The sequence below is a fragment of the Macrobrachium nipponense genome, chromosome 22 (assembly GCF_015104395.2).
Source record: "Macrobrachium nipponense isolate FS-2020 chromosome 22, ASM1510439v2, whole genome shotgun sequence".
Classification (NCBI taxonomy): Eukaryota; Metazoa; Arthropoda; class Malacostraca; order Decapoda; family Palaemonidae; genus Macrobrachium; species Macrobrachium nipponense.
This window is the reverse complement of record NC_087213.1, coordinates 55,127,687-55,143,046: the sequence shown is the minus strand read 5'-3', so window position 1 is coordinate 55,143,046 and position 15,360 is coordinate 55,127,687. Positions and strand designations below refer to the sequence as shown.

At 50.6% G+C, this 15,360-nt stretch overlaps 1 protein-coding gene across 3 annotated transcripts in view; it reads left to right on the top strand.

The window, feature by feature from the left end:
- LOC135198691 (E3 ubiquitin-protein ligase TRAIP-like) overlaps positions 1–15,360 on the top strand; it is a gene marked incomplete at its 5' end in the record, with an annotated part of 425,152 nt that overhangs the window by 375,271 nt on the left and 34,521 nt on the right.

Sequence of the window (15,360 nt, the reverse complement as noted above, 5' to 3'; positions counted from 1 at the left end):
TTAGTACTACGAAAAGAAAAAAGATGCCTACCTGCATCATTTTTCATACAACCATATGAACTCAATATAAAAAACAAGGGAAAAAACTACTAAGGATATGTTCCAGCTCCCTGCCCCAGCACCGAATCCGCTGATACGTACGGCCCTAATGCGAAGCACTCGTCATACGTAATACTGACGTCTTTAAGGTAGTGGTTGGCGAATACTGAATTACATCTCCAGAATGTAGTTTTCATCAGATTCTGAAGAGACATATTCTTATTAAAGGCCAAGGAAGTGGCAATGGCTCTCACTTCATGAGCCTTGACTTTCAGGAGCTTGAAATGTTCTTCATTACAAGATCTATGTGCTTCTTTCACTAGACTTCTAATGAAGAAAGACCGCGCATTTTTAGACAATGGTCTGCTGGGGTCCTTTACAGAGCACCATAGTCTGTCCTCAATGCCCTTAAGGGTTTTCTTCTTCTGAAGGTAGTATTTTAAACTCCTAACAGGGCAAAGAGTTCTTTCGGGTTCTTCCCCTACTAGGGCAGATAATCCACGAACCTCAAAGCTCCTTGGCCAAGGATTTGAGGGGTTCTCATTCTTTGCTAAAAACGAAGGAAGGAAGGAACAAATCACGGAATCTCCTTTGAAACCTACCCTTCCTTCTAGGGCATGAATCTCACTAACCCTTTTAGCAGATGCCAGAGCCATGAGAAACAGAGCTTTCCTCGTAAGATCTTTAAAGGAGGCTAACTGGGGTGGCTCAAACCTAGAGGACCTCAGGAAACGAAGAACCACGTCCAGATTCCAACTTGGAACTTCGGTCGAAGTTTTCTTGGCAGTTTCAAAAGATCTTAATAGATCATGCAGATCTTTGTTATTTGAAAGATCTAAGTTCCTATGTCTGAACACTGCAGCCAGCATGCTCCGGTAGCCCTTGATGGTAGATACTGCCAAACCGCATTTTTCTCTGAGGAAAACTAGGAAATCTGCGATCTGAGTCACAGAGGTACTGGAAGAGGAAAACTTCTGGTTCCTGCACCACTGGCGAAAGACGTCCCACTTCGACTGGTAGACTTTAAGGGTCGAAGGTCTTCTAGCTGAGGCGATAGCCTTAGCAGCTTTTGTCGGAAACCCCTTCGCTCTGACAAGACTTTTGACAGTCGAAAGCCAGTCAGATTGAGAGCGGGGAGGTTTCTGTGATACCTGTCGAAGTGGGGTTGTCTGAGCAAATCTTGTCTTTGTGGAAGTGCTCTTGGAAAGTCCATCAACCATTCCAGTACCTCTGTGAACCAATCTTGGGCGGGCCAGAACGGAGCTACTAGCGTCATTCTTGTCATCTCCGAGATAGCAAATTTCTTGAGGGTTTGTCCCAGTACTTTGAAGGGGGGAAAGGCGTAGACATCTAGACCTGTCCAATCTAGGAGAAACGCATCCACTGATACTGCCCCTGGGTCTGAGATTGGGGAGCAGTAAAGTTCTATCCTTGCGTTCCTTGCTGTTGCAAAGAGGTCGATGTAAGGCCTGCCCCATCTTCTCCACAGGTCTTGGCATACTTCTGAGTGGAGGGTCCACTCGGAAGGCAGGAGTTGATTCTTCCTGCTCAGGAGATCGGCCCTGACGTTCCTTTCTCCCTGTATGAATCTGGTGAGAAGACTGATCTTCCTTGCTTGAGACCACAGCAGAAGGTCCCTTGCTGTTTCGTACAGGGAGAAGGAGTGCGTCCCCCCCTGTTTTTTGATGTACGCCAATGCTGTGGTGTTGTCTGAATTGACCTGAACTATTGCATTTCGGACGTGGGGCTCAAAGGCTTTTAATGCCATCCAAAACTTGCCATCAACCTCTTTCTTGTTGATGTGCCAGGACACCTGATCCCCCTTCCAGGTGCCTGACACTTCTCTTGTCCCGAGCGTCGCTCCCCAACCTGCTTCCGACGCGTCGGAAAACAACACATGGTTGGGGTTCGGCATGTAAAGAGACATTCCTTCCACAAAACGGAGTGGGTTGTTCCACCACCGAAGGTCCCTCTTGATTCCCCTTGAGATCTTGAAGGAGAACTCCAGATCTAGGAGAGACCCGCTCCTTCTGGTATAGGAAGAACTGTAGAGGCCTGAGATGCAACCTCCATAGAGAAACGAATTGCTCCAACGAGGAGAGTGTCCCAGCAGACTCATCCACTCCCTCGCTGTGCATGCATCTTTCTCTAGGAAGGTCGTTAGTTTCTCGTAGCAACGAGCTACCCTCTCTGGCGACGGAAAAGCCCAAAAAGCCAGAGAAACTATCCGAATCCCCAGATAGATCCGCTCTTGACTGGGGATTAATTGAGACTTCTGGAAGTTCACCAGAAGTCCCAGAGAACTTGCCAATGTAAGGGTCTTTTGAAGGTCCTCCAGACATCTTTCTTGTGACTCTGCTCTGATTAGCCAGTCGTCGAGATAGAGCGACACCCTCACTCCCTCCAAATGTAGCCACTGCGCCACGTTTTTCATTAACCCCGTGAACACTTGGGGTGCAGTCAACAGGCCGAAGCACAAGGCCTTGAATTGGAAGATGTTTCCTCCCATCATGAATCTCAGATACTTCTGTGAAGAAGGATGGATCGGCACATGAAAGTAAGCGTCCTGAAGGTCTAGTGACACCATCCAGTCCCCTGGACGAAGATCCGATAACACTGAGGAAGTCGTCTCCATGGCGAACTTCCTCTTTTCCACAAAGACGTTCAGGGCGCTTACATCCAAAACCGGTCTCCATCCTCCTGAGTTCTTCGGAACTAGGAATAGCCTGTTGTAAAAACCCGCAGAGCGGGGATCTTCCACTAGTTCTATAGCCTCCTTCTCTAGCATCAGATCTACTGCTAGAGAAAGGGCTTGATTCATGATGGTGTCCTTGTACCTGGCCACCAACTCCCTCGGAGTCGTCGTCAATGGTGGCCTTGACGAGAAGGGAATGAGGTATCCTTTGCTGACAATCGATAGGGACCAATTGTCTGCCCCTTTGTGGGCCCAGACGTCGGCAAATTTCAGTAGTCTGGCACCCACTGATGTCTGGAGTCCTTGATCGCTATTTCTTGCCTCTGACTGACCTAGAGAAGGTTTTACCTCTCTTAAAAGGTCTAGATCCTCTGGTTGAAGAAACTCTGGCAGTGGGTCCTCCTCGAAAGGGCTCCTGCCTCAGAGGAGTCTCTTTCTTGGTCTTGGGTTGGAAGACAGAGCGAGGTTTCCTGGCCGACTGGGCTAACATGTCCTGAGTAGCCTTGGCTGAAAGGGCACTCGAGACATCCTGAATGATTTTCTTGGGGAAAAGAAGAAGAGAGAGCTGAGCATAAAGAAGTGAGGCCCTTTGTGCATGTGAAACTGCCTTAGTGAGAAACGAACAGTAAACTGACCGCTTCTTTATCACTCCGGCTCCAAACAGTGAAGAGACTTCACTCGAGCCGTCTCTCACTGCTTTGTCCATGCAAGTGAGGACGCAATTAAGATCTTCAGGAGACAGGGAATCCGGGGTCTGGGTCTTCTTAGCCAGAACTCCTAAAGACCAGTCAAGGAAGTTGAAAACTTCCAGGACTCGGAACATTCCCTTCAGTAGGTGGTCAAGTTCGTTCATCCCCACAGTAGTCTTGGCAGACAGGAGGGCAGATCGACGAGCGGAATCCACCAGTGAAGAGAAGTCCGAGTCATCAGACGAAGGGAGAGCGAGGCCTAATGGTTCCCCTGATTCGTACCAGAATCCTAATCTGCCAGTCAGTTTAAACGGAGGGAAAGAGAAAACAGTCTTCCCTTTCTCTTCCTTAGCAAGGAGCCATTCCCCAAAACCTCTAAGTGCCTTCTTCATTGAAATAGTTGGTTTCATCCTTACACAAGATGAAACCTTCGAAGTCTTCGAAGTGGAGAATAAAGAAAGAGGAGAAGGAGGAGCCACAGGAGAAAGGATATCTCCAAACTCTTGAAGGAGCAAATCTGTTAACCTCTTATACGAGGAAACAGAGGAGTCTTTTGGTCCTTCTTCTTCCGAGGGATCCTGTTCTTCCTCATCAGAAGAACCCTCATGATCCTTAGAGGCGTGACTACCCTTAGAAAAGTCTTTTGAAGTGTGAGGTTTGACTCTTGGAGACAAAACTTCTGGAACTTGCCTACTCGCAAAATCCTTCTTGTCTAGAGGAGGGCGTTTTCCAGATTCTTGGAGCCTAACAGGAGTAAGGCGGCTGTCAGGAGCAGAGCGCCTGTTTGAAGAAAAACTTCTATCAGGCTCTTGGCGCCTATCCAAAGGAGAGCGGCTACCAGGCGAACAGCGCCCGCCATGAGAGAAGCGGCTACCAGGCTCTTGGCGCCTGAACCGAGGAGAGAGGCTCTCTGCCGACGAGCGCCTACTGGGAGAGCGCCTACAAGGGGAGAAGCGTCTGCCATGATCTCGGCGCCTGACTCGAGGAGAGTGAAAGTCAGGTGAAGAGCGCCTGCCAGGAGAAACGCACCTACCAGGCTCTTGACGCCTGTCAAGCGAAGAGCGCCTGTCCGATTTAGGGTGCTTGTCAACAGGAGAGTGGAGGCGAGACGAAGAGCAGCTACGAGGCGAGTAGCGCCTACTAGGCTCTTGGTGCCTATCAAGGGGAGCGATCCTGTCTCGAGAAGAGCATCTGTAGGGCGAAGATCTCCTACGAGAAGCCTGCTCCTTGTCCGAAGGAGAAACAAAGACATCCTGTCTGTCAGGCGACTGGCGCTTGGACGCAGATGGGATCTTGTCCGAAGCAGAAAGTCTCCTGCGAGACTCCGAACGCACAGGCGAGCGGGCCGCTTCCGTCGAATAGCGAGAGTCAGGAGAGGGGAGCCTGGACTTCTTTACAGGAAGCGAGACGTCCTTCCTACGACGAGAAGACACGCAAAGAGAGCCAGCCAGAGCCGAAATCTGCGCCTGAAGGCTAGCCAACACCCTTGCAGGAGATTTCACAAAATCTTGAACAGGTGACGAGGATCGATCTCTGCTCGGGGAACGATACTCCAGAGATCTCTTCCGTTTCTTCGCTTCCACCTCAGGCTCTTCCGAAAAAACTTCAGGGCTGGAGGGAAGGGCGCAGGGAGCGTTCCAGGCTCCCTTCGAAGGGCGCGAGGCTTCCGAAGAGCTCCATCCTCGTTTAGGAGAAGGCGAAGGCGAAGACGAGAAGCATTGGCGCAAGACTTCTCTCTTGGCGCGATCCAAGGTAGCCTGGGAACGAGCAACAGGAGCTACTGAGGGGACGCCTGACCAGTGGGGATGCTCCCTAACCTTCCTGCAGCTTTCGACTTTCCTCCTCCACTGGGACTGGGAGTTTGGAAGAGGTCTAGGCCTGTAAGCATTAGGGAGCCGATCAGACGCACCCTCCACTGCACTGGGATCACTGCACAAATCACTATTGGAATCACTCTTACCTTCCAAATGTTTGATTTTCATCTCCATGCTGCGAAATGACAATTTGTCCAAAATTGCATTTTTCCTAACTATACAAACCTGAGGTCCTTTTACAATAGGAAGGTACTAGCGGCAGCTGGATAGGTCGTAAGCTTTCGAACAAGGGGTTCGGTAGTTAACTGCTTGTCCAACAGGCGCGCGCGACTGGGAGGTAAACAAATCACTTTTGCTTTTGGCCCAAGCAAAAACTGCAGTGAAGGGTGGCATGAGGTGGGACTATGTGTAAAAGGACCTCAGGTTTGTATAGTTAGGAAAAATGCAATTTTCGACAAATTGTCATTTGTTCCGACATGTAATACAAACCATCGGTCCTTTAACAATAGGAAGACTCACTTCTTGGTGGGAGGAATCTGAGTCTTTTGATGAACAGACTGGTGTTCGTCCATCCCTGGAATGCCTCCCTGGTCATAAGAGCGAGGGAGGGATCCAAGCCTCTGTCCGATTGATCGGGGTGTGCACCGCAGGATCAATGGTCAGACCTCTGGGCCGAGTACTAAGAGAGAGGCAAGCGTATCTCTTCGTACCAGCAAGCAAGAACTTGTTCCTGTTTGCAAGAGGCAACATAAAGTATGGGTTGTCTCAAGCTGGCATCCACTTCCTCCCCCTTGTTGGAGGAAGTGGTGGATATACGCTCCTATCCCTAGTGAGAGGGATAGGATGGGGCTCTGTCGAGTAGCTCACCTGCATCTCGTCCTTATCCAGCAAGGTGATGACCGTATCCCTCTACCCACAGGTAGAGGGGGAGAAAAAGATAGGAAGAGAAGCCAGTCACTCTCTCATTCACTCATCCATTCTTACGGTCACACCAGGACTCGATGCTGTTCAGCCTGCGAGGGTCTGGGTTCGCTACACAACGTGTTGAGCAGCCACCACGGGTCCCAAGGAAAAAGATCCAAGGACTGTGGGCGCAATATCCCGAAGGTAGAAGGAGGGGCATGTGGGTTCTGGTTGGACCAGACCCCTGCCTTCAGTACCTGCGCCACGGAGAAGTTCTTGCGGACAAGGCAGCATCTCCTTCGCATCGAAGGCGGTGAAGTCCATTAGGGAGGGGATTGTGAACGACTTGAACCAATCGTCAGGGACCGAAGGGTTCTGAGTCTTCGCTACGAAGTTTGGTACGAAATCGAGCGTCACGGATCCCCATCCCCTGGATGCTTGACTTCGCAGGAGAAGTCATGCAGTTCCTCAGAGGAAAAGAAGGGAATAGTCGCATGACCTATCCCTCTTCTCTACTTCGGTGATGTCCAGTACCCATACTGGTCTGTCCGTTTGCCACGAAGTCTCTCGCATCCTCCTATCCCCATGCAGCGAACTTCTTGGTAGTGGATAGGACACCGACACTCAATGGTGGGTGTCGATGGTATGGGTACTGTGACAAGCTATTAAAACGAAGTAATGATTGCTCTGTAACAACCGAACTAAGTCAACAGCGTAGTTCGTAACTGACTTGGGCGCTCTGACAGCTGCCGACTGACTGCGTACGGTAGGAGGCAAGTTGTCCAAGCATCCGAGTAAGTCACGTGACCTTCGCCTTTAAAGGGTTATGCCGAGAGACCAAACAAATAATGTATTTGTTTGTCACCAATGCCGGACAGCGAGGTGATGATTCTCTTAAGGCATGTGCCCAACAGGCGAAAGTCAATTGCCTTCTAGAAACCGAGGTCCCTGAAGGCAAAACATCTCATAGTTGTTGAATCTCAGCTAAGGAGAAACAACACTATGAACCATTGAAGACGAAGGTAGATATTGAATGCAACCTACGTCTTCACAGACGAATCGAGAGAAGGATTCTCAAGATTCATAACCTGTGCTTACAAATGACTGAAAACGCTAACCGTTATTTCGTTGCTGTCCGGTGAGAAGTCGTAGTTGCAATGAAAGCGGGGCGTTCTTCAGTAATGAAAACACAGGGGAAAGCCGCCTGAAGAACTGCTTCTCATGGGCTGAACATTTGGAAGTAGAGCTGTCAGGTCGGAGAGTAGGCGATGTCTTTTGACACATCTGTTAATTCGGGTTGAACAATGAACAATTGTACACCTACGAATATGAGATATTTTGAAGACAAACTCAGATGTCTGCAAAATCATTTGCATTATTGCAGTGCGATGCAGCGGGAGACTTGTACAGACTTCTGTTACCGTGCGGTAAACAGAAAGATGAAAGAGTCCAAGAGATATCTCTGTTAAAAATTCTCGCAATGTCGAAGGCGATGGAATCTATCGTCACAGCAGTAGATGGTCCTTCATTATTGCGAGAATCCCTGTTAATCAGAGACCTAAGTCCATGATTGTTGGGCAGAGATACGGTTCGGTAGTCAATCAAGCAGGGGAGAGAGAGAGACATAACTAACCGTGCATCTCGGAGGCCCAGCTGATACTGAGCTGCTATCAGGCAGTTCAATACGCAGTAGCTGAGCCTGAGCTCTCGCTGACTCGTCATCCTGAGTTGCCAGGTAATCCATTATTCCACGAAGGAATGCGTTCGGCTAGAACCACCGAGCATAAAAGATATGCTCGAGCAATTATATTTAGGCGAAACGAATTTCGGTAAATATAAAAGTTGAAATGGTGTTGTCGTGACAAAACCATAAGTATATAAAATTGAAACTGAAAACTCCTGGGAGGTTGCAGGCAACCCCGAGTTGCAGTTCAATTAGAATACTTCTCTTCTAAGTCGCAATCCGTAGATTAACTAGGATATGCGCCTACCCCTCAGACAATTCAACTGCTTAGTAGAATCATGTCGCGAGGTTAATATACGTAGTATATTTGTAGGATTCTGAACAACGATCTCCATCCTAAATTCTTTCCTTCAAGAAAACAAAATAAGGATTGGAGATCGACCACCTTCGATCTCTATCAAAAAAAGAGTGAAGGAGAAGTCTTCCTCGAAGGAAAGCTTCAATGGTGAACAGAATACTAAGACGATAGTTCAAGCCAAACTGGATATTCCCGTCCGATCTTCTCTATTCCAGGTTGGTCGCCTACAGTGAGATAGTTTTCTTTCAGCAGCAGTCTTCTTCACAATGCTAGAAATTCCAGGAATTCGAGCATAGGCGAGGTTCCCGATTATCGTGTAACATATCGGGGATTCTCGTCTCGCTCACTTTGGACCGTGGTCTCGCTTAAGTGTTTGGAGATCGTAAAAAACTCGAACACTCTGAATGCGCTAGAAATTCCGTAGAATTCTAAACAGTCTGCGAAACCCCCACCGAATTCGTCAAACGATATCGGCTGGTGGTCCTCTCGATTCCCGTAAAAATCGAGAATGGGGCAGGATCCCTCCTCAACGACCGGGGCTTACGTCAGGTAGGACCCGAAGGTCCCCCCGGTAGCGCAGTCCCCAACGTGGGATCCTACAGAGAAATCTCTGTAGGATCCCTCCCCTTTCCCTCGTAGCCGTAAGGAGAGAGGGAATGGGGGAGGAATTGGATACTCGCTCGCCTTCCCAGTGGGACTAGCAGTTGGAGAAGAGTCTGGGAAAACGTATCGTCAGGAGAAAACGTTTTCCCGCGGAGGGTTACGAACTCTCACTGTAGGTAAGGGTCTGCCGCCACTGTGAACGTCGTCTGGGTGGGGCTGATCGACACCTGACAGGAGAGAGCCGATACCGTCCTCCGACTCATTCCAGTCCTCGTCGAGGTCGAAACCTCTCAGGAGGACCGAAGGAGTATTTAAATACGGTGTCCGAAGACACTTAGAAATGCCGCTGTCGCAGTAGAGGAGGTGGAAGTAGCTTGATCGATCGGCCAGAACTGAGAGAGCCTTCTTGTCCGGAGACGAGAGACTCTGGTTCGAGACAGAATCGGCAAGCTCCGATCGCGGCAGACCCACCGTCGGTTTGGGTTCCCTCCTCGGGCCCCAAAACGACGACTCGATCAGAGACGTGGGCTCTGCTGGTGGGAGCGGCAATCCTTCCGCAAGGTCATTATGCTGACGAATCAGCTTAATGACTTCTGCAAAAATCCTCTGTATCTCGGGAGAGTAACTGCGTCTTGCGGAGTAGGACCGTCCAGTCCCTCCAGCAAGAACAGATCCGAGATACTCCTCCTTCAGAAGGAGGAACACAGCGGCAGACCCCTGACGGTCGCCTCCAGCTACTTGCGCGTATGTCCTGGTCGGTCCTAGAACCGTGCCTGGTCCATACGGCGTCATAGCGGGATCGCGAGCGGCGCACCTCTCGCGATCACTCCTAGGTGTACCTCGCTCCTCCCGGTGTAGCCCGAGGAGGTTGAAGGTACAGGAGAGGCAGACCTGACGCTCCCCCCCCTAGCTCGCTGGCAGGACCAGCGTGCTTGGAGGGCTGCTGCTGATCGTCAACCCGCGGTGGCGATCGAGCAGCAGGCCTAGCCTTGCCGCTCGCCTGGGCTAGAGGCTCGGCTGAGAACGTCGACGCTGATCTCTAGCGTTAGGCGAGCTGTTGCTGGTTACCGTTCCTCCGCCCGGCTCCGCTCCCGATGGGAGCGGCGTCAGGTGACCTGCTAGGCTCGCTGTCGCGGTCGAGGACCGGCGGAGCGTCCTCTCGGCGCGTCGAGCCGCTGGTACCAGCCGTGGCTGGACCGGACGGCCGCGGGGACCCCTTCCTCGCCTCAACCCGTGGCTGGTCAGCGACCGTCACGTCAATCCCGAGCAGCCAGCTGGTCGCTGCGAGAGCGTCCACTGGCCTGGCGAGAGTCGTCTGCACGACTCTCGCCAGTCTTCTGCTCCGCGCTTCGGTCGTGACGGCGAGGCGAGCTGGGAGTCAAGACTTTGGCTGGACGGTCTCCGCGGGAGACCGTCCATCGGTACTTGTCCGCTAACGGAGAACCGAGGTGGATCCTGGTTTAGCGGCAGAACCGCTAGAACCAGGCGAGGAAGTGCCAGCCGAAGCTGGTACTCCTCTGGTCCCCGTCTTCTTCTCCTTGGTAGAAGAAGAGACGGGCCCTGTGTTTCCTGAGGGAGCAGGAGGACCAGCAGAAGAGCTCCCCGAATCGCCGGAGCGAGACGGGCCCTTAGAAGGTCCCGAAGGAGCCTTCTTAGGGGGGAAAACCCGGGTTACCAGCTGGTCGCTGCAAGAGCGGCCGCTGGCCTGGCGAGAGTCACCTGAGCGGCTCTCACCAGCCTTCTGCTCCGTGCCGCGTCTTGGCGCCGAGCGAACTCTGGCGTCGAAACTTGGCTGCACGGTCTCCTGAGGGGAGAACGTACACTCGGAATCTCTCGCGAACGAGAGGACCGAGCCGGAACCTGGCGTAGCGGCATCGCCGCTAGCACCAGGCAGGAAGTACCAGAGCTAACCGATACTCCTCTGGTCCCCGTCTATCTGCTTCCTTACGGAAGGGGAGACGGGCCCCGCTCCCGAAGGAGCAGGAGGACCAGCAGAAGGACCCCCCGTCCCACCGGGGTGGGACGTGGGCCTTAGAAGTTCCCGAAGGAGACTTCTTAGGGAAGGCAGCCTTCTTCTTCTTCGGCTTATGGGCCTTAGAAGTCGAAGGGGAAGAGGCAGCAGCAGACGATGAAGACGAAGATGACAGCTTCCTCTTCTTCCTCTTCCTCGTCAGCTCACGCAGGACAGGCGTCAGGTCCTCCACTCCAGGCCGGAGCCGGGGCTTATTGCCGAAGCAACACGGCCCGACTGCACCTTGTCCGGAAGGACCTGGGACTGGGGAAGCACACCGTGGGCAGGACCAGCATGGACAGGCGCAGGAACCAGGAGCGACAGGAACAGCAACCAGCTCAGGAGCGGCAGGAACAGCGGCAGCGGTAGACCCAGAAGGGACAGCCAAGCCAGCAGCGGGAATCACATCAGCAGCGGGAATCACACAGCGGCAGGTACGGCAGGCCCGCGATCGCCTCGTAGAATCATCGGCAGCCAGCGGGAACCTGGGTACTGGCGGCCGGTCCAGGGGCGAGCTGCTGGAACAGCGGAAGTCTGGCGCAGGCAAACACGAAGAAAACAGGCGGCGCGGCAACCCCCCCACCCTCGGTACGGCGGCGGCCCTAGTAGCGGCAGACGGCGTCACCGACATAGCATGGGGAGTGTAGACCAGGAGGGGGGGGGAGCAGACATAAGCGTCCGTTGGTAGTAGTGGAGACCGCCCCCAGACCTCGCTAGACGCTGCAGCAGCCCGTGGATGCTAGGCACGCCCTGCCGCCGCGGTGGTCCATACCTGTCCAAGGTCGTCTCCCACGGATGTAGCACCTGCGGTAGCATAGATAGATTAGTAAGAGGGGTTCTCTACGCACGGGGGGAAGACATGCCCCACCCCGAACGCAAGGAAGACCCCAAATACAAAATACAACGAGGAAGCTGAGCGGGGGGCAGGAAGGAAGACGAAGAAATCGGATACAAGGGAGTCGCGGGAGAGCTTTCCGACGACTTCCTGGCAGACCTTCGCTTCCCCTACCCCGCACAGCAGTGAAAAGTAATATAAAATGAAACAGATATCGCCCTTGCATTCACTTCTAGAAACTTAAAGGGGAAGATCAATTCTGTAAGAACGGAACTTGATCCAAATGATTGCATCTTCTATATATGAAAAATAAAACAAATACTGCCTTGCGATTTCACTTTCACAGAAATAATCGTAAAAGATCAATTCCCGGGTAAGACGAAACTTTGATCCAAATAATATGATGCCTATTCAAATAAAATATATAGAAAATGAAACAAAGAATAAACTGCAAATTGCGAAAATTTCACTTTCACAGGAAAATAATCGTAAGGATCAATTCCCGGGTAACTGTAAAAAAAAAAAACATTGCGAATCCACTTTCATTGCATTTATCATACAAAATAAAAGGCTCGTGCCGAGCGCAATCGCTCTCGGTAACGAACGCACAGGCAAAAAATATAATGAAAAAAGTACTTACATTTTTCAATTACACACTTTCGCCCAAAATACATGACTCGGCGCGAGCGCGCCCGCCCTCGGCACCGAGACATAATTCAAGGGTTCAATTCATGAAAAGAGAGGAAATCGCCGCATCTACGGCGATAGCTCCATGTTGGTTCATAATTAAGTAATGAAAATGAAAACAGTGTACTTACAGTTTCATTTTCAAGTCAAACAAACCATTAGTAGAAAACACAATATAAACAAAGCATACGACGATGAAGCGGGCAGAGAGCGATGACGAACACGTCCTTCACACCCGCGGCGAAAGCAAAAAGTGATTTGTTACCTCCCAGTCGCGCGGCGCGCGGACTGTCGGACAAGCAGTTAACTACCGTTCTCCCCTTGTTCGAAGCTTACGACCGTTCCAGCTGCCGCTAGCTACTTCCTATTGTTAAAGGACCGATGGTTTGTATTACGTATCGGAACAATTTCACTTTACATAAAAAAGTAGAAGATTAAAAGTGTATCAGGAGGCAAAAATTAATAAAAGAAATGTATTTATGGGTACATACAGTCAAAAGAATGTGAGAAACAAAATATGAAAAGCAATGAATGATAACCCTGTTCCTAAACACTTGCAAGTACTCCATATTAGTATACTTTAATTCTAAAATTTGAGGAATATGGAAACCTGATTGGAACATAAAATGACAATTTGTCCAAAATTGCATTTTTCCTAACTATACAAACCTGAGGTCCTTTTACAATAGGAAGGTACTAGCGGCAGCTGGATAGGTCGTAAGCTTTCGAACAAGGGGTTCGGTAGTTAACTGCTTGTCCGACAGGCGCGCGCGCGCGACTGGGAGTAAACAAATCACTTTTTGCGTTTTGGCCCAAGCAAAAACTGGCAGAGTGAGGGGGTGGCATGAGGTTGGGACTATGTGTAAAAGGACCTCAGGTTTGTATAGTTAGGAAAAATGCAATTTTGGACAAATTGTCATTTGTTCCGACACGGCATACAAACCTTCGGTCCTTTTACAATAGGAAGACTCACTTCTTGGTGGGAGGAATCTGAGTCTTTTGTGAACAGACTGGTGTTCGCCCAACCTTGGAATGCCTCCCTGGTCGTAAGAGCGAGGGAGGGATCCAAGCCTCTGTCCGATTGATCGGGGTGTGCACCGCAGGATCAATGGTCAGACCTCTGGACCAAGTACTAAGAGAGAGGCAAGCGTATCTCTTCGTACCAGCAAACAAGAACAAGTTCCTATTTGCAAGAGGCAACATAAAGTTATGGTTTGTCTCTTGTTGGCATCCACTTCCCCCCCCTTGTAGGAGGAAGTGGTGGATATTCGCTCCCATCCCTAGTGAAAGGGATAGGATGGGGCTCTGTCGAGTAGCTCACCGGCATCTCGTCCTTATCCAGCAAGGTGATGACCGTATCCCTCTACCCACAGGTAGAGGGGGAGAAAAAGATAGGAAGAGAAGCCAGTCACTCTCTCATTCACTTATCTATTCTTACAGTCACACCAGGACTCGATGCTGTTCAGCCTGCTAGGGTCTGGTTAGCTACACAACGTGTTGAGCAGCCACCACGGGTCCCAAGGAAAACGATCCAAGGACCTGTGGGCAATATCCAAAAGGTAGAACAGTGGTCTGGTTGTACCAGACCCCTGCCTTCAGTACCTGCGCCACGGAGTTCTTGTGTAACTCGAGGGAGTGTACTTCTTAGGTCATCTTGGTGCTGACGAAGATTCTTCAACACTCAGCCTGGGATTCGAGTTTCTTCAGAAAGCGCGGTCGCGCTTTCACCAGGACAAAGCAGCATCTCCTTCGCATCGAAGGCGGTGAAGTCCATTAGGGAGGGGATTGTGAAGGACTCTAACCAATCGTCAGGAACCGAAGGGTTCTGAGTCTTCGCTACGAAGTCGGTACGAAATCGAGCGTCACGAATCCCCATCCCCTGGATGCTTGACTTCGCAGGAAAAGTCATGCAATTACCTCAGAGGAAAAGAAGGGAATGGTCGTATGACCTATCCCTCTTCTCGACTTCGGTGATGTCCTGTACCCATACTGGTCTATCCGTCTGCAGCGAAGTTGTTCTTCTCGGTAGTGGATAGGACACCGACACTCAATGGTGGTGTCGATGGTATGGGTACTGTGACAAGCCGTTAGGACGAAGAAAAGACTGTTATGGAACAAGCGAACTAAGTCCCACAGCGAAGTTCGTAACAGACTTGGCGCTCTGACAGCTGCCGACTGACTGCGTCGGTAGGAGGCAATTTGTCCAAGCACCCGAGCAAGTCACGTGACCGTTCGCCTTAAAAGGGTTATGCCAAGAGACTAAACAAATAATTTGTTCGTCACCGATGCCAGAAGGCAAGGTGATGACTCTCTTAAGGCATGTGCCCAACAGGCGAAAGTCAATTGCCTTCTAGAGACCGAGGTCCCTGATGGCAAGATATCTCATAGTATAGTTTGATTCTCGGCTAAGGAGAAACAACACTATGTGTCGTTGAAGACGAAGGTTTACAGAAAATGCAACCTACGTCTTCACAGCTGAACCGAGAGAAGGATTCTCAAGATTCTGAACCTGTGCTACAAAGACTAAGAACGCTAACCGCTATTCATTGCTGTCCGGTGAGGATCGTAGTTGCAATAAAAGCGGAGCGCTTTTCAGTAATGAAGACAGGGAAATACTGCCTGAAGAACTGCTTCTCATGGGCTAACATTTGGAAGTAGAGCTGTCAGGTCGGAGAATAGGCGATGTCTTCTGACATAATCTGTTAATTCGGGCGAGCAATGAATAATTGCACACTACGAATACGAGATATTTTGAAGACAACTCAGATGTCTCAAAAATCATTCGCATTATCGCGGTGCGATGCAGCGGGTGACTAGTACAGACTTCTGTTACTGTGCGGTAAACAGAAAGATGAAAGAGTCCAAGAGATATCTCTGTTGACAATTCTCGCAATGTCGAAGGCGATGAAATCGAGCGTCACAGCAGTAGATGGTCCTTCATTATTGCGAGAATCCCCGTTAATCAGAGACCTAAGTCCATGATTGTTGGGCAGAGATACGGTTCGGTAGTCAATCAAACCAGGGGAGAGAGAGACGTAACCG